The sequence below is a fragment of the Ptychodera flava genome, unplaced genomic scaffold, assembly GCF_041260155.1.
Source record: "Ptychodera flava strain L36383 unplaced genomic scaffold, AS_Pfla_20210202 Scaffold_52__1_contigs__length_894533_pilon, whole genome shotgun sequence".
In the NCBI taxonomy this organism is placed as follows: domain Eukaryota; kingdom Metazoa; phylum Hemichordata; class Enteropneusta; family Ptychoderidae; genus Ptychodera; species Ptychodera flava.
This window is the reverse complement of record NW_027248374.1, coordinates 433,383-453,612: the sequence shown is the minus strand read 5'-3', so window position 1 is coordinate 453,612 and position 20,230 is coordinate 433,383. Positions and strand designations below refer to the sequence as shown.

General features: G+C 37.7%; 1 long non-coding RNA gene across 1 annotated transcript in view; it reads left to right on the top strand.

The window, feature by feature from the left end:
* The first annotated feature begins 116 nt into the window (after positions 1-116).
* The window catches only part of LOC139128415 (uncharacterized), a 93,365-nt gene continuing 73,251 nt past the window's right edge, over positions 117-20,230 (top strand). Inside the window, exon 1 of the long non-coding RNA XR_011551293.1 lies at positions 117-209. This is a non-coding gene — a long non-coding RNA (uncharacterized lncRNA). The remainder of the gene's footprint in view (positions 210-20,230) is intronic.

Here is a 20,230-nt window from a genome sequence, read left to right as displayed (position 1 = left end):
AATGCCAGTAATATTTTCAATGGATATATATTATTTATCTAATTGATGGGTTCTGAATTTATTTATATACACATGCCTGTACTTTATGGTTTTCATATTTCACTCTTCAGGAAGGTTTTACTTCACTGCACTATGCTGCCCAAAATGGCCATAAAGATGTTGCAGAGATTCTCATTGGTGCTAAGGCAAACATAGAAGCTCTCACAAAGGTAAGTGTAACTATCTCCTTCAGCAGAAAGACATAAGTGTGCACTTCAATTGTTTGCCAATTTGTTTACATGCTGACCTTTAGGATATATTTTTTCAAATACGCGGGATTGGGATAACGTTACCTAGGGTCTCAAATAGAGTATGATTTACTATATCCAAATAATTAAAGTTGAAGTAACACATGAACTATCACAAAGTTTGTCATTTTTCTATTATTTTTGTTGATAAATTATGGCCTTCTCAGAGTCAAAGAATGTGCAGTAGAGAGAACCAGACAATTTTCATTTCTATTGTCTGTGGAAAGAAACCACTGTATTTTCAGATAAGCTGTAAGATCATTGGTAAAGGTGTGTCAAAGAATTGCACATGAAGAAGATCTTCTACATTCAACACAAACGGCATAATATTGCAGTTATTTAGTGTAAATGGAAAATATCTTCAAATATCACTGGTTAAGCATTTGGAATATGAGTTGATGTGTCAATCTGCATCGTAATGCTCAATTTATGCATGGACTCACAAGTTGTTGGTTGTATCAAAGCAATATTACTGTAGATCTATATCACAAGATAGCAGTGTCTTAATGTTCCTGGTCTTGATTCTCATTTTATCCTTTGCCAAGGCATAGAAACTGCATGTCAGTTGTTTTGTGATCTAATATTGTCATTTATCGGTACGTAATTGATTTTTAATTTATCTGTCCAGAGCATATGCTTCGAAATTCTTACTTGCAATTGATCTTAAGATGGGAAAATATAGTACAGTCGGCTGCTGTGCATTTATTATGATAAAATGATAGATTCATGTATTCTTTTAGATCTTATCTTAATCTGTGATGAACTTGTTAAAGTATATTTACTATTGTTCACTAATAAACATAGCATAATATTGAAACCAACACAGCATATTGCATGGAGCTTCTGAAATTCTAATATCAGTACATTATGGGAACCTGAAGTACATCAGTACATCATGGGAACCTTAAACGAACATTTAAATTATTAGCCAGTGACACCCGTACAGATTTTCCATAAAAATGATGCCAGACAGTAGTAATGCAGTACATGAAACTATTTATTGACAAAATAACAACAATATTATCAAAATAATGCTAGCGTATATTAATTATTTTATTATTATTTTGAACAGTATATCTACGGAACTAGAAGTTTCAAAGTTCTCAGACTGGCAATTGGTACTTTTGGAACAGCATTTTTACCAAAAAAGAAGAACAATTCGACAACATAAATAAATGCTAGCATTGTTGTGAGATCTTGCAAACTCAATGATCCAACAATAACTATACAACAAATATGGCTGCATCCCAGCAACATGATTGCCTTTTGTGTAGTGTACAAAAATGGTTACCTTTAAAAAGAACCCTTTCAATTTTTCTGTCTCTTATTTTTTGTACATTTTACAACTAAATCAGGTTGTCGAGAAATATGGCATAGAGTTTGAAATGTGCAAATTGTGAATTTCTGGTACTTTACATATAAACATTCAAAGGAAAATAAAGCCAGTGAACTAATGACAATCTTTTAGCAAACCAATATTACACTAGGTGTGAAATAGACTTCAAAGTTCTTGTATACCATAAAAGATCACTTTTACCATGTTTGATATCAAGTATTGTAACAGCGAGCTTGATACAAAACAGGCCATACTGTGTCTCAGTGTGTCTTAAAAGTAATAATATTGTCATAGCTGTGTGTACATGTCAGGTTACCAAATTGAAATATACAAATAAAAGAGTAGGCAAAGTAATAAGCTGTATTTTCTTAGAGTTTCTTTAAAATACCTCATTGCTAGATCATGTTGAATGATTTTCGGATAATTCTGTGGAATCATTCAAAGAAAAAGAGTGCCACTTAACTACCGTAAAATTCCCAATTGAGGCCGCACCTCTAATTGAAGCCGCCCCTGACTTTGAAACATTGTCTTGGCTCATTGTTTGCCCATTTGGGGTTTTTGAATTGTACCATAATAGAAGCCGCACCCCTTCTCTGAGCCCATTGTGAAACAATGCATGCTGAAATTCACACCAGCTGGCTTGCGTCGCGTCATTGACTTGTGCTAATGATTGACAGGTGTCTTTCTTACAGAAAAAATACCCAATAAAAAGTTCCTTTTTAACACTACCACCATTGTGCATTTTGTCATTATAGTAACAAAAGTACAAACAATGCCCATGTATCGGCACGTTTGTGTGTATGTTTGAACACGGCCGAAGTTTTTGTCAGTGTGGTAAACACCGCCATAGTCAATTACCTGATGCAACAATTTTGAAGCAACGGTGTTTGTGTACAAGTTAAAATAGTTGAGAGATTGAGATACCATGTTTCAAATACGTAGTTTTCATTCAATACCCACGTACCCTTACCGATGCCTGATGTACAACAACACCACCTGCATCATATTGACATAATGAACTGCCTATACTGTACTGTGGCTGCTGAATGACCATGGTGGGTGCATATAAGCTTGTACACGTTCCGTTTTTGATCATGAGAAAATAAAATTTGACCACAAAACAGTTCACAAAAACATGCCAGTAAAGTTACCAAAGGTCATTCACTTGCCTTTATTGCACTATCCGAGTATGAGCCACCGGTTCGGCAACACAAGACAGCTGTAAATCAAGGGGACCCATCTGCCATGGACGCTTAATTTATGCTAATTTTATGCACGATTTTTTCAACACCATTTGATCTTCTATCGCTTTCAAATCGACTTACACGTCCAAAGAAATTGACTGTACAATCTCTGAATACCTAAGTGACATTTTTGTGAAATTTTAGCGTCCAAAAACCCCTAAACTTGAAACAAAGACATCATGCATGCTGCTCAGGTCAACATGGCCGACCTTAGTGAGACTATTCTATTTAGGGGACGGGGGTCAGCAGGGTCAGAGAATCAAGAAAGTACTGGAAAAACGTGTCATTTTCCTTACGATGCTGTCAAGGGAACTCCAGTTTCCCATTGTTTTAACATCTTTTAATAGTTTCCTTATTATCTAAAATGAATTTTACCAAGTTTAACTACCAAATACACTCTCGTAACTTTTCTCTTTTGGAGTTACACCAGGGTAGGGGCTTTTTATGCAGGTAATTTATTCACGCAAAATTCATTGGTACTAATTTGCATAACAATAGCGATTGCCCCTGCAATGCTTGGTGAGCATTGAGAAAAATATCGAAACACAGGAAATGTACGTAATTGAAGCCGCACCGGGACTTCAGTGCGTGATCCCAGGGGTCCCTCAAAAATGTTTCTAATACAAGCCGCGGCTTCAATTGGGAATTTTACGGTAATGTCAATATTCTAGTTGACCAATATTACACATGGATTTCAAAGTTCTTGTAGACCATAAACAATAACTTTTAGCATGTTTGATGTAAAGTATTGTAGAGATTGGTACAAAACAGGCCATACTGTATCTCAGTGTGTATTAAAAGTAAAAATATTGTCATAGCTGTGTGTACATGTCAGGTTACCATATTGAAATATTCAAATAAAGAGTAGGCAAAGTAATAAGCCATATTTTCTTAGAGTTTCTTTAAAATACCTCATTGCTTGTTAATGTTTGAATGATTTTCATATAATTTCTGTAGAATCATTCAGAGAACCTAATCAGTTGCAAAGCAATTGGCAAAGGCTTCCTAAGAAACAGAATTTGAACTAAAACAAAAAGTTATTCCCTAAAGATCACAGTTCTGCTCTACTCTACTCTGCTCACTGTGTAAACTTAATGTTTGGACTTCCTTACAACATTTCTTTTGAAGTTTATGTGAATGGTTTTATGAATAATTGTGTGCATGGTTCAGTGCATCTTCTATTACAATGCGCTGCAGCTCAGGCACCACAAATTACAAATTGCTACAAAATTATAATAGAGTTGGCCAAAGGAAACAAAATTAGCATTAGTCTTAGAGTCAATATCTAGTTACATAGTGAACAATTGTATAAAACATGTACACACAGAGATAGAAATGTAAGTGTACCTAATTTTATGATTCATTAAGCCCCTGTTGCATTAATGATACAATGTACAGACAATTCTAACACATTTGTTCTATATATAACTGCAATCACATGTGGACTGTTGCAATAGTTGTCGTCTTTAGCCCATTATATGCTGTTCAGTCAGTAATTCATGCATGGTGCTTGAGCTTAACCATAAAGCTTGTAAATTTTAACACTGTTTTTAAGCATCCATGCAAAAACTGTTCATAGTAGTGTATCTTGTAACTAGAAGAGCTTTAAGTTATAGAACATTCAAAAGACCAACAGCAACACGGAAAATGATGCGTTACATAACAGGTTGATCAGCAGTGAATGACATACGGTATCATTGTAAGTGTGTCACTAGTACAATGCACATAGTCCTTTGAAAAATAAACAGATTTTTTTCGAATTTGATTGCTTTGATACTTTTTGCATTACAACTTCGTGATGTTCTACCATTTGTGCATTGAAAGTAAAATACAAATATGAGTTTGACTTGTAAGATTTGCTAAAATGGTAAACTATTGTGAAAGTATGTTACACCTTATGAAAGTATGTTAATCCACATAAAGATGCATTAAAATTGAATAGCTTTGATGATGTAGGATATTTTGTTTTACTTGTGAATATAAATTTATGTTAAATCTGACAACATTTTGTGTGACACTTCCTGTGTAATTTTAAGTTCCAAAGAGAAGTAAACAGCTGATAGTGCTAGGTGGCATCAATTTGTTTCTATAATGCCTGCACACTTAAAATTATATACACAAATAATCTTGTGCACTTACACTATGTTTTAAATCACGAAAATAGTAAGCGCATCCTGCCCCACATGTGGCACCCGCCATATATCAATCTGTAAGTCAGATAGGTAGTAATCACTAACTAAGGCCCCATGTCACCGATGCCATCAGTGATCATTTGTCAAAGAGAGAGATTGTATTTATCTACCAGCTTGCGATACTTGCCAAAAAAGCATTTGAACGTAGAGACAAGTCTTGCTCTTTTGTAACCTTGATTTAACAGTTTGTAAGAAAGATGGCCATGTCTCTCTACAAAATCACCATATGAACTGCATGCTCTTCCATATCGAATAAGCTGGGAAATGTATAACCCATAAGCCGGTGAGAGCGGAATATTACTGATGAGGTGTGTAAAATTGGTTATACTAAGTATGAAATCATCTCTCTTGTCATATAGCCTAGTAGAAAGGTGACCATTAGAGTCAAATTCGAGTAAAATGTCCAGATATGAAGCAGAAGAGGCCGTTTCTGTAGTTTCTTTAATCTCCAATTCTGGAGGATAAATCATAGCGAGACATTTACTGAATTCAGAGTTATTCAATGAAATAACATCGTCTATGTATCTAAATGTAAGGTTGAAAGTACGAGCTACAGAGACCTTTTTCTGCTTGATAAGGTTCTGGATAAATTCTGCCTCGTATGAGAACAGAAATAAGTCAGCAAGTAAGGGAGCAAAGTTAGTGCCTATAGGAATTTGTAAACTTGTCCTTGACACAAAACACAATTTTACATAATAGCTGTTGGAAAGACCTGATCGAAAAGCTTATGACTTGACAGGTAGCGTTTTAGTACACTTGAAAGTATTCAAAACATCGGGGCAGTATAACATCAGATTGACTGAATTGAAAGGCTAACAATGAAGACAAATGGTATGCATGATGTTTGCCATGCATTTTAACAGGCATTGTGTAATAAATTGACTTTGGTAATTTTGTATAATATGACAGTCTTTTTCAGGGACCGGGGTCAGTTTAGCGCTGTCTTTGGTGAACCTCTGCCTAAACCTGTCTCTGATCCTTCCCACGTTTTGCTCAGTCTGCTCATTCATGGCAGTATATTATTTCACTAATTGTTTTTGACGTCTTTTTATCGATGTTCTGCCAACCGAAGAGACTTTGCAGCATTTGTAAAGTATCCGTGAATGAACATAAAAGCCCCACTGGTCAAGGTTGTACCATTAATGTGAGTAATATTCTTTCTACTTCTGGTCATCGCCCACTTAGATGGCAGACAGCCTCTAGTTAGTGAAGCCTGAGAGAGGACCAAGGGTGAAAAGAAGACCAACGTCAATGCAGCCAGTTCCAAATGTGCTGATGATCCATCTTTTTAGCTCTACCTGAAACAAAGAAAATAATGCAATCATGGTCTTCTGATAGTACTCCCTCAGCCAGTATTGACAACAGGTCCCTGCTGTTTGACTCCATCAAGAAAGAAAACGATCAATTGGTTTTGACACTTGAACTTGAGGCAGCCATGGCACGGAATTCCGATCTGAACCAGAAGCTAACAGACTTGAAAATTGCACATACGACTTCTCAGACCTCAATCAGTTCAGTGAAAAAGAGTGACAAGGTGTTGGCTGCTGTAAAGAAGGAAAAATCTTGGTGTTGTCTCATCAACATCCAGCTTTTCCATGTCCGACTCTGAGTCAAGTGAATTGAAGACAACGACCAGAGACACAAAGCAAAGAGGTATAGGCACTTAGATTACAAGGCATTCGCAGTAAAGATAAAAAAGAAAAAGCCAAAATCGGGTGCTTCGAGGAAGGCAGCTGATCAAGTGTTGTGTATGGTGTCATGGCCCCACGAGTTCACATCCACGCCCAGTGCTGGGAGTCTAGATGACCTCATGATTTTTCAAAACTATTACTTCTGCCCCTTGTGCATGGTGAGTTGTCTATCATTTTCCATGAAGAGCCAGAAAGTCACAGATAGTATAGAGCAGAGCGCCTAATAGATCACCTTCATCTCACCGAAATTTACTCCTGGCCTAAAGTGAGACAATTTCACCACAAAGTCCTGCAAGCCATAGAAAGGGGGCAAGTTACATGGATCTCGGACTATTCTTGTCTCAAGGTAAGATGTCTGGAAACACCAACAATAAGGGCAAGGTCAGATACTGCGCAGACTACCAAGTAGGTAAATGCAAACATATTATGGACCATCCTAACCCACAGGGGAAACTGAACATCATATCTGCCATCAATGTCTATTCATACGGAAGGTACAAGCCAACCACCCAGCTGATACTTGCCCTCACAAGCCTCAACGGGACAAAGACTGACTGTACCAGTACTTACTTATCCTGATCAGCATTGTTTTCTGCATAGACTTTCATTAAGCATCAGTGGGAGGTTCCAAATGATGAACAGTTCTGATCATTCAGCGCTTGATGCATATATTTTCACGTTTCCGGTCTCTATCAGAGGAGGACTGTTGTCATCCTCTGTCTGACGAGGACACTAGTCTTGCAGAGACTTGCCTACCATTTCAACCGACAACATCGCACATGCCTAAGTCTTGCCACAGAGTTACCCTTTCTGTGCAACTGTATTAGCTTTCAGGCTAATGACAATCCGACTAGTCATAAAGCAGCGATCCCCGACTTGTCTCCTCCAGTTCAGCCTTCGAGTGTCAACAGCTTACTCGCTTTTTGACATGTAATGCCTCTAGTTCCACAGAATCATCCATTCTACATTCTGCTGATACCAATCCATTACAAATGACACACCGACCCACAGCCTTAGCGCACAGGAGTCTCGATCATACCAAGTTCTGGCCCCAGTTCCCAAATGTATATACCCCTAGATGGTCATCTGAATATCAACATACAGTCTCAGGAGCTATGTAAGTGGTCTTAAATCAGCGAAGTGCACAGGCAAACTACAACGGCGCATTTCAAAGTGCGTTCCCATTTTGCGCCAGTATATCGCACCGCCAAAAGCTGCGCCACCGCGAGGTTTCAATGTCAAGCATGCTACTAATAGTCTGTTTTGGTTTAGTCAAGCGATTTCAAAAATATATGCATGTTTTTCGTGGGGAATATGTTGAAATGTGTCACTAAAATGCGGAGGATGGGAGTAGTTTTTTCCGACACGTATGTGAAGTATGTAATAACATCACATCACCCGTAACTCGGCCAGTCGAGTGCCATATGCATCGTAAATCGTAATGCGACCTTTGAATCTGTCTGTAGTTTCTACCCGAACCTTGTCGGTAAATTCTTCAGTTAAAAAAGACGCTAAATTTTACACTTTCAAACTAGACGCTAACTATTTCGATGGCCAAATATCTCTGCCATTATGCGTTCCGTCGGGTAACTGTACTCAGTATATGGCAAGAGTGTCCTGTCTCAGGGGTGTCTGTAAATGTGGTAACGAACCATAATGACTAGTAACGACCAGAAACGAGCAGTAACGAGCAATAACGACCTAGAACTAGACAGAACGAGCCAATAACGAGCCATAACGAGCCAAAAAAAATATGATCTGTCCATACATTAATCTGCAGGGCAGCTCCCGCCAATCCTGGAAATCCTGCCCTCTACGGCATGTTTGGAAATGGTGCGGCTCGTTACCAGTAATAAGCTGCAGCGTAGCTATTACAGTCAATAACGACAGGAAACAAGCAGTAACGAGAAATAACGAGCAATAAGGGGCCAGAACAAGAGAGAAAACGAGCCAATAAGGGGCAATAAGAGCCCCCCCCCCAAAGTTCTTTTCCCCAATGGATTACTCATGCTAACGGACAGAAAAGAAATTATAAGACGGGCGGGCTGATGTTTTTCAACATGACGCTGAGGAAAAATAGTGAATTGTGAACTTCAAACGTGTTTCCATGAAAAGAAGTGACGCACATCAATTGACGTGCTCAAAACAAAAATATACCTTGAACCTTTTAAAGAATAGCCTTATCCTTTGAAATAATCAAAATAAAATCAAATAAAGGAAACAGTTGCACAAAAACCCTCCCTCCCAACCCCAGGGGACTGATTTTCCCCCCTGTGGTTTTGTAAGGGAAAAATTGTTTATAGTTTGTCTCTGGATTACCATGTGAAGTACGGTTGTAGTTTTCGCCCGAAATTCACATATCAATTTTTAAATCTCACATCTTTACTTCCAAACACCACATTGTATTTGACAACCATTTACAAATGCAAAGACATAGTCAGAATTGTATCGCAAAAAGAGTCCGTGCTGTTCTCATAGATTGCCATATAGTAGCTCAACAGCTTGAGTAAAATTAGAGACAAATCATATTTCATGCACACACATGCACTTCTTACCTCCAAATTTCTATAAAATATAATATCAGCTATCAAACATATATAAATGTAGGAATATCGCTTGTTTTGTCGGGGAATTTATCAATGGTTTGCCCAACAGACTCCGGATTTAATTTTTAAAATGGGGCCCTCCCCTCATAATCTCTCTCCAGTCCCTTACCATGATCACGGGCAAGGTCAGAGTTCAGGCAAATGTGGTTTCATGAATGCAAAACGGATGCTACGCACGCTCAAGTTTATGAGCTGTCTGGGAACTGACTTTTCTGTCTTTTTTTATCAACATTACATAATGATGTGAATTTTTCTTTTTATTTGAAAAATGTTTATCAGGCTTCACTCGTACGCCACGTGTTTACTGAGCACTGCCGCAGAGGTTTCGAGATTGTACAAAGCATGTCGTAGAGGGTGGGATTTCAAGGACAGGCAGGAAGTGCATTTGTAGTTCAATTTATGGACAGATCATTTTTATTTGCTCATTATTGCTCGTTATTGGCTCGTACTTTCTATTTCTAGCTTGTTATTGCTTACTGTATGAGTACTGTTGCACAATTTTTGCAATACCAAACATCATAGAGGGCGTGATTTCTAAGCTTGGGGGAACTGCACTTGTAGTTTAACTTAGGGTCAGATCAAATTTTTTTGGCTCGTTACGGATCGTTATTGGCTCGTTCTGTCTAGTTCTAGGTCGTTATTGCTCGTTACTGCTCATTTCTGGTCTTTACTGATCGTTATGGCTAGTTACCACATTTACAGACACCCCTGTCTCAGTGTCTGAATAGGCGGTGCAGCCGTAAACCAGACACTCCATACTCATTCCCATGTTTGATCGGAACCTCATGGACCGGAATTCTTGCTCTAATTCTGACCTCTGAATCGTCCAATAATTGCTACTTCAAACTCATGACGACCCCAAATGATAAGGAATGTGACTGATTCTTAGACTCTCAGTTCATAGAAGAGTCAAAGTGCAATCACGTTTGCGACTGAACTTGAGACTCCCATTTCGCTTTGTGATGTATATTTGCAAGTGAATTTGGTACCAGAAATGGACAAGTACAGGGCCAAAATTAGGAGAGCGAATGTCAGGGCTCGAAGTGTACGTGCTCACTTTGAAAGTGCAAGCGATAGTGAGGATGTGAAGTGGCCTGGGTCTGTAAGCTTACATTGTTAGTGCTCGTCAGCATTTATTTATCTCCTTGGTCGAATGAAAACGATCAAAGTCACTGCTAAAAAAGCGATACGATCTCCATTGAAGTATAGTGCTGTGTATCATGAGCGAATGGCTGAGTGAATTCATCAATGAAGTCCCAATGGAAATTATTGAAACACACTTATTTCCAAACACCAAGAACTTGATATATTCGTCTGAATAAAAATATGAATGAGACATTCATCTTTACATAATGGAGAATAGAAATATTATATCTGACTGCAAAGAACTTTATTTACCAGGTTTTAAAAATCGGCGAGAGACCGAGAGACCGATCGGGCTGGGACGTACGATCCACAGACTGATTCAAAGTGCTGGTCAAAGTGAAAGGGGACGCCATGAACACTCAATCCCGACGGGTATTTATATAGTTATGTCAAAAACGGGAGTCACGACCGTGATTAGGTTATTCAGAGTCAATAAACCTTGAAACGGACCAGACGAAAGCACACAATTACATACAATATAGATCTAGCGTCCTGTGACACTATGGCGGGTTTCCGAGTCCCTGTCGCGGGTTTGAAACAACCTGCTGACAGCTGATGACAAAATGCGCTCATGCTTTTGATCACAGACCCTAGAGTGATGTTTTGCTGGATTTCTAGCTTCCTTACCCTATGAACAACTTGAAACTAAAATGAAAGACGAAAAAGACCCGTGAACAGACGAGAGATTTCCTGTAGCAACTTCAGATATTTACTGAGGCGGATTGTCTATTTTTTTACATCCATGGGCGGATCATTGAAGTGAAATTTACCTCATGGACTGATCGATTGGAGTACCGAGAATATGGCCTTTCCCGTTCGATTTCCAAAACATCATCTTGGAGTTTCTAACAGAAATGAAAACAATTTTTCAAATGACAATTGATATCGTGTCATATAAATACGGGCTTTTAATTGTTCATTCATAATAGCTGTCGACTGCAGGACAGGGGATGACACAGCTGAAGCTGTTTGACAGACACGAAATTGCAAATTTGTCGTCATATGAATTCGAAATAATGGAAATCAAGAGCCAAACCACGGTCCCTCCACAGGACTGTGGCCAAACGAGCAAGTGTTTCAATATATGTTGAGTTACAAGCAAGCCCGACATCGTGAAATCAAAAAGTAATAAAAAAATTCACAAATGAATGTCAAACTTCATGAAAGTCAAAGGTAAAAGTATATCCTCACCGGACACATGGAGCTAGAAACGGACGTGACGTCGATGGTTCGATAAACAGTATAGCGTGAACGACGGCCGATACCGCGAAGTGTGCATCTGACGTCGGCTCATTCTCTCTCTATTTTCGCTAGTTTCATGTCTTAGTCCCCATTTATCGGTTCTATTCGCCATATTTTATCAATATTCTCAATGAGTTACATAAATACACCAGCTAAATTGATTGTAAAGTAAGAACTGACTTACCTTTCTTGAACTTCAGTATCATGCAATAGCGTAGTTCGAATAGTAAGTACTACATGCATTGTAACACACTCGAAAAACTGAGTAGTATGTCACGATGTCACGTTTATACATATAGAGTATTTGTTTTATTTACCTTTATTTTCCATAATTTACTGTAATATGAGATATGAGAAATGAAGGGGAAAGAAAGCCAAAGTAATGCATATAGAGACATATGTACGTTGATGTTGACACGCCGTACACCATGATCGTTCTTGTCAATTAAGGGTCTATGATTAACTGCAAGAGCTAGAAGGTATCTCGATTCCTACTTCTCAGCGCCAGTCACACATGTCATTTAAACGGTCATTGAGAGTCTCAGGTATAGTCTCAGATCAAGTCGCATTTGCTGTTTATTGTAATGAATGAGAGTCTCAGATATAATCTCAAATGAGGTCGCATTTAGTATCTTCTTCAATTTGAGAGTCTCAGATTCAGTCTCACTTCCTGTTTATAAGGGGTCTTAGATACCTGGAACCTGACTCATTTGTACTTTCTGTAAATAACATTTAAAAGCTGTGACAGGGGAATTTATTTTAGCCTGAGGTTAAATTGGCCAGAATCTCAAAGATTTCAGCAATTCCTGTAAAATCTTACAAACTTTTGAAGCGTTAAGGGAGATGCCAAATTCACAAATTTTGACTGCTGCTGAAGCCATGTCCTTTCACGATACCGCCAAGTGAGTGCAACCCGTCCCATCCAAACCTAACATGGTAGCTCGTACCTCTGAGACTCCATTCTGAAAACATGTCAGAAATCTTACTGGCAAAAGATTTATTTTCACACCTTATTGATAGAAAAATTCTTTACTGCAAGCTCCTGTTTGAGAAGTAACATATGGTACTGTCCGCTACCTCCATGTGTTCACGTATGTATGTGCGTAGTCCCAAAACAACTACTATTAATTTGTTGCAAATTCACGTCATTTTTGAGCTGCATGTTTCAGGTCACTTGGAGAAGTCGTTGTCACGGATATGACCGTGTGAACGGCGTAATTGCAGCAGTCTCGGAACAGGGTTTATTAAATATCTACAGTCTACACTACTAAAGCATCCTGTCAGTGCTACGCAAGAGCAAGTACTTGATGTTGTTATGACTCGGAGAGGTGTTTTGCCGCAGAGTAAGGGCAGCAGTTTAGGCACATTTAATCATAGACCCAATTAATGAACAGACTCTATCCTCTCTAGGGACTTACCGGTATAATCAAAGTACCCATTCACAAGTGGGGACTGTTCATCAACGATGACTTGTTTATCTAAAACTTTGTGGAAGATTGGTATGTGTACATAGAGCATGCAATCATCCAGTATTTGCCTCTTACGTGAATGGGAGTGCTGTTCCTCTCTGAAGTTACCAAAAGAAACAAAATGATTGGCAACTTGCTGACACAGTGTTAATATTATTCAAACAGCAGTCAACACTTTCAAAGCAGACTCAATTAGGATTTTGTTTTTTGCAAGAAAACAAATTTAGGCTTGGAGAAATATAAAGAATAAAGAAAAATTACCCGATTAGGGAACAATTACATCTATGCATCATAGTACGCAGTGTGTGATACTGATGGCTGCATGAAGTCAAGCGATGCAACTGAAGTTCAATATGTGCATTTTTGTGAACGTAATAATAGGTATTTTTATAAAATACTATTATTTCTCACAAATAATTTTCATACAAGTACAAATAAGGAGACTTTAAAACAATCAACCTAGTAAATATGATTAAAAGGAGAGTTGTGAACAACTTGTATAATTTATTCCCCACCCAATGTCTTTTGCCTTTTTCTGGCTTGTTTGTTTGTCATAGAATACCAGTACAGCATGAAATATCGCTTAAAGCCCCCTCTCAATTATCAGATTTATCTAATATAAATATTAGTTACTTGATGAAATATTCAATGGAAAACAAAAGAATGACAAACTGTTAATGGGCTATTGACACATTTGCTAATGCGAGAACCTGGGATTGAGAAGGGCGCCTTTAAAGTTACTTGACAATAATCTTTCTACTTGACTGTGGAATCTGATTGCTGCTGGTTATGAATGTTCTGTTGTTATGACAAAATGTGTCAGGGAAAACTGAAAATGATCAATTATTTTATTAAATGTTTCATGTGTCTGCATACTAAGCAGCAAGTTTAATCTTATGACACAAGTAAAGTCAGGGAGCATTCTTTGCCACTTAAACTTAATTTGTTGAATACGCAATGCATAACATGGGAAGTTCAAAGATAAAAAGAATAGGTCAAGTTTAGATTCATAAATTTCAGTTATTTTAAGGTAAATGAAATTGCTTATATTGACCATCTGAAAACAATATTCGGATATTAATGCTTTTAATAACCAGCGCCAATGTTGAATCAAATATATGAACTATAGGTGACATATAAGCAAAGGATTTACTCACTCATTCTGACTGACTAGGTCTGATTTAGGAAGAAAATTGATGTCTGCAAATTTATCCTGGTCAAGAGATTTGGCTTCATACATAATGCTATATTCACACTATGTTCCCGGCGACCATGGCAGTCCTGTTTCAGGCTACCGTGGACAAAATAGGATTGACGTTAGACAACGTGGAAGGACGGAATGGGCAAATGTGACTAGCTGTGATTGCCATGGTTTCCGTCCAAATTTTAAAATTGTGACGGTACGGATGAGAAACCTGGTAGGTCATAGTAAAAAGGGCTGAACACAAGGAAATGTGACAGAACAAAGTAGACCGCTACAAAACTTGGAGATTGCCCGTAGTAGGATGGGAAGCAGGGCAATATCATGGTCCTTTCACGTTTTGTCATGTTCTTCTACCGTTATGGTTAGTGCGCATTTTGTCACGATTGCTTCAGGGATTCTGCACGTTTTGTCACGGTTCTCACAGCAAGCCAAATAACTCTCACTTTGCAGCAAACAACAGGGACTAGGATGAGGAGCTACCCAACAAACCCGAACAGGAAATGCTGGGGTAACACAACATAATTCAGATATTAATTACATTACGCAATCTAGGAAGAAAAAGTATGTCCATTGCTTCTATTTTTTTGAGCTGAGCCCGGGTCTTGAATGCAATTTTTAGTGTCTCAATAAACAGTATCAGGTATTTAGAGTTTATTAGTGAGAATATTGGCACATTGTGACTGTATGGTTGATTTCACAGTTTGCTTTTACCTAAAGAAAATTAAGTCAATACTGGCTCTTTATACCGGGCCTTTCAATATTCAGCAAGTCATTAGATGACCATCCAAGGGGCTCTATTTTATCTATCCTTTGGAGCAAACAGGTGTCAAATTATACAAAGACATTACAGGAAATACTTGTGTGTTCCCTTAACAGCTTGAACATGTTATTAAACAACAATTTAGAATGAAATTTATTTCTATTTATGTTAGGTTTCTTCATGATATTGAATGATTTTAAATACTTGTGAATTACATAAAAAGGTTGTATGTTTTCATGCAATTGATTCAATGAAAATATTTTCTAGTTTTTAGAAGGCTCCAAGTTCATGCAACTATTTCTGTTAACAAAGCATGCAGCGGATTACATATAGAGTCTCATATTTGAGAATATAAATGCTTCTAAATTGCAGCTAGATCATGAGTTGTATAGTCCACTAGTGCCCTAAATCCAACCATGACTTTCATGAACTATTATCAGATGCATAAGTCGGTCATTCCATTTCACCACATCCTTTGTCAATGACATTAATTTTGGCTTGTTGGAACATTTTTGCATTGATATTCGATGTGCCTGTCAATGTAAATAAAGAACATGGAAGCCAGTATTTCTCCTATGATTGAAATTTGTGCCCTAATGTAAAATTTTGTGAAAATTTAGTAAAAGTGTATGTCCCGCATAAATTCAAAGTTAATTTTGCTTAAAATGAGCCATGCTATATGATTTTGCCATCCCTACTTTATCAAATAAATGCATCACCCCAAGGAAACGACGCGGATAAATATTATAAAAATGCAGTATGTTGTGCGACTTTGAAATTGGCTGCCATTCGGGTGGTTTTGGAATTCGCGGGCATTGCCACCGGAAATGATGTAACTAATTGAACGTACGAGTGAGTGTGTTCACCTCGGCCATAGCGAATGCTTACTGCTGTGGCTTCAAAATGGTGAGAACTTACGCTTTTGGTGGCTGAAGTAACTGCAGCCATTGTCAGTTTATTGCATTTTAGGATGCCGTATTAGCCGCATTTGCCAAAATTACAGGAAAGGGTCTGAAAAGAGGCATTCAGACAAGCGTTTTCTGCGGTGCACATTTTCGAGTGCCGTGCTTCGTGTCGAATAAACACGGTTTGGAAGCCAGATGTACGGTAAGATAGACTTTAATTCCTGGAGTTACTACATCGATTATGTAATCACAATGCCGTACCAGTATGACCATTGTCACCAGAAAACGTTCGTGTGTATCATCATCAACTGTTGACAAGAGCGAGAACAGCAGCAAGACTGCGACAGGTTGCCCAAAACATGTCAAGGGGATGCGGGGGCCCAGGGAGAAGTACGGCCGTGTTTACATCCACCAGGACTGAACGCCGATTCAGCTGCTTTACGAAAGTGATTGTAAATAAATAAATAAATAAATAAATACAAGTACTACATCTCGAGTATGTGTAACTCTATAATTAGTAACGTTAGGAGATATCGAATTTTATATTCCTAAAAAGTTTACGTAGTAATTGACCCCTGATTGACTGACTCTTTGCGAGACTGAACGATAGGTTGTGCACGGCGCTGCCAGTAACAGTGATACAATGTGTAGCAAAGAAGTTTCATACTCTTGACGTAGCAGTTGCGTTGTCGTCATCTGTTTCCTTCTGCTCGACTAAGTCTCCCCTAAAATATTTTAGCTTCTCTGAGAATTTCGCAGTCATGAAACAATGAACTCTGTGTATATCGCTGACACTTAATCACGAAAAAAAACCTGCGGAAGCGTAGCTGATCACTCCCGTCACAGAAATGGCCAGCAGAGCCGCCCGGCTCGGCTGCTGCCAGTGTGCCCGATATTTACATCATGTCCAATTTTAATTTATCTCTTCCCAAGAATTTGGCTAGACATGTCTTCACGGTCACATATTTTTAAAGTGCCAATGTTCATGTGAGGTTTTATAACGCCAAACTGAAGATTTTACGGCGAGAATACTACTTTGGTGTTTATGCTAACATGACCCTCAGCCTCTTGCTCTTCCAGCTGTTGATAGGAAAGATGTGTGTTATAATAAACGGTGGACTTTTTTCAACTTGATCTCTACTATATTTATCTACAAGCGTCATGGTGTAATTCAAATTTTACATACAGATTTTGAACGAGGCAGTTTATGTTGAGAAGTAATAATAAAGTGGGATGGCAACTCCAGACTTTTATTCATATTTTGGTAGCTTGCGGTTGTGTGTACGGTAGTGCACTGGTGTGTTTGACTGTGGTCACTGTGGGCTTGTTACTGACGCGATGGTCAACAAGAGTTCCGCTCTTGTTCTCGTTTAGGTTAAGGTCCCAACTGTTAAAATTTGCAGGCCTGTAAATTCTGAACAGCTTTGTCATATCTTCTGTGACGATGACATTTTCAGTATCATTAGTAAGACAGGCAATGAAATCAAAGTCTACAGCACATTAACTGTTAACCATTTCAATTTTAGCTAAATCCAGTCAAAAAAATCTGCTGTTTCTGTCATTTATTTCAATTCACAAAAATCATCGTCTTCCCTGTGTGTGCATACAGGCACAAATAGCTTTCAAAACGTTGGTATTTGAGAGAGTTTGATAATTCAAAAATATTCACAGCAAAATTAGCTGACTTTTTAAATTGAAATTTTGCTCAAACTATTTGACTTGACTTGTCCCTAATTAGAGTGAATATATTATCATTGTCGTTCTCACATGCAATAACAGTGGGTTTATTGAGTAGGAGATTGAATAATTTTCATCAGATATTGAACAATTGACTAAGGGGACATTTGGCTATAATCAAATATGTTTAAGCATTCGGGTCAGTCACAATCAGGGTGCGCTAGAGTGTGTCACTTAGGTCAAAATTTCAAGTTCATGATAACTGTCCAGTTAAATAATATGTTGAAAGGTTATGGTATGGGGCATATCTTCCTAAAATTTGGTGAAGCAAACGTCATTAGTTTTACCACAGTGCACGTTGTTTTATATGGTCGACACAGTGTCACGGACGCTACAGAAATGTTGTACATGAAACACAAATGTCATAATAAAATTTTAAACAATGATTTGTTAATGCTTTCATATGTTATTACAATATAAAAGATGCATATTGGCATTAAAATAAGCTATACTTTGTATGATTTACTTAATTTTTCCATGAATAAACACAACCTCAAGTTTAGTGAGAAATACAACAATATTGATCGTATTTTTTAATAGGACTTTCAACTTCTCCATGTCCTTCCGCTGGTATGCTGTATTTAAAAGTTTTATTGTCATGAATTAACCATGCTATAGCAACAATATTAATACCATTCAGTGTAATCAAAATGAACTTCTTTCTAAATTATTTTCTGTTTAGTATGACATGTAATTTTGTCACGGATGCTACCAAAATCAAACTTGAAAGTTAGGTCAATTTGAAATATAAAAAGCAATCAACAATCTGGTTTTTTCTTTCTCTTTTCTCCAAAACCTTTCTCTATCAAACATTTAAATTGTGAAAATTGTGTCAAAACATTGACAATTTCTTTAAATTGAACAAGAAAGCAATAGCAACTACTGCAAAAATCAGTTGGAGTATGTGAAAAATGTCTATACCAGTAATAAACTTTCAATATGTCAAAAAACACAGAAGTTAACATTGCTTGTGCCTTACTTAAAGTGTAAAACCAAGATAAAACTAGACACCTGGATCAGCCTTGAGGGACAGGTTGTTAAACTTTGACCTGTGGTCCCACAATAAAATTTGCTACAATGTATCTGACACACCACCCAAGAAATCCAAATGGCTTGCAGCTGTTCTAACACCTGTCAGGATGGGGCGCACACACACCTACCGGTAGGTGAGGCTGGAGATCAGAGACGTAGTCTGCCAACCTTTGACCTCTGTTCTATAATATATCTGTACTCTCTGACGAGCGTAAAGTTGGCGTCATACTCATCCTCATCCTCAGCCTCAGAGGTCACGCGAAAATGAGGATGAGGATGACGCTACAGTGTCAGCTCCACCGGCGTCAGATCTGATTATTCCTGAATGCGTCTGATGGAATGATAAGTGTAAAAACGACTTTAAAAATGTGCTCCAAGTTTCATATCACTGTAAATGTTAATTAAAACACAGTGGGATTTGCATTTCATAATATTTAGTTACCTCTCCTCTCAATATCCGTTTCTCACGTTGTAGTTATAACGCAACATTCTTAGCCCTTAATTTCCTTAAAGTTCAAAGGTTTTATGTTTAATATATTGACTTTTCAGGCCTCAAGTCATAGTTATACAAGTTAATTGTTTTATATGTCCTTTGAATAATTAGGGCTTTCATATCACCTCTCATGGTGGCGATTTTTACACATTTCGGACCATGTATACCTTTTTTGCACCAATTTTTGGAAAATCTTAACGCAAGAGTTCAGAGGATACTAACAAACACATCCGCGGATCCATGGACTGAAAATTACGAACATTTCCAAAAAACTAGTCCATATGAGATATTCTAACGATTTACCTGCGAACCAGTTTTAGGATTCAAAAGAAAGTTGAGAAAGAATGGAGTTGTTATTTTCTTAAGTTATGGGCAAATTTTATCATTTATCCATCATCGGGTAGCGTAACCTCCACAATCTTTGGATACGACGCTGAAGCTGATGCTGAGTAGTGTCATTTTAGCATCAGCTAGAAAGGTCACCTGAGGATGAGGATGAGGATGACGCCAACTTTACGTTCGTACTCTCTGCCTTCATAATATGTGAAAGTGGTGGAGACAGAGTTAACACAAATGTCATTTCTTACCCCCTTGATTTTTTAAAATTCAAAATGTGATAACAAAACAATAAAATGTGATGGTTATTTCACATTTAGATTGGCTTATAATCTGAAAAACAATGTTTGCATTTTATTGTAGCATCCATGACATAATGAATTGAAATGGAATACACAATAATAAATGCATATACAGCACAGAATTCATTGTTCTTTTCACTAGAATTCTAATAACATATTCAATATAATTACTGCATTCTTAAAAAAACACCAATCTAAGTGTTACAGGTTGAGGCTCAACATAACTTTTTGAGTGTTTTATTACTTTT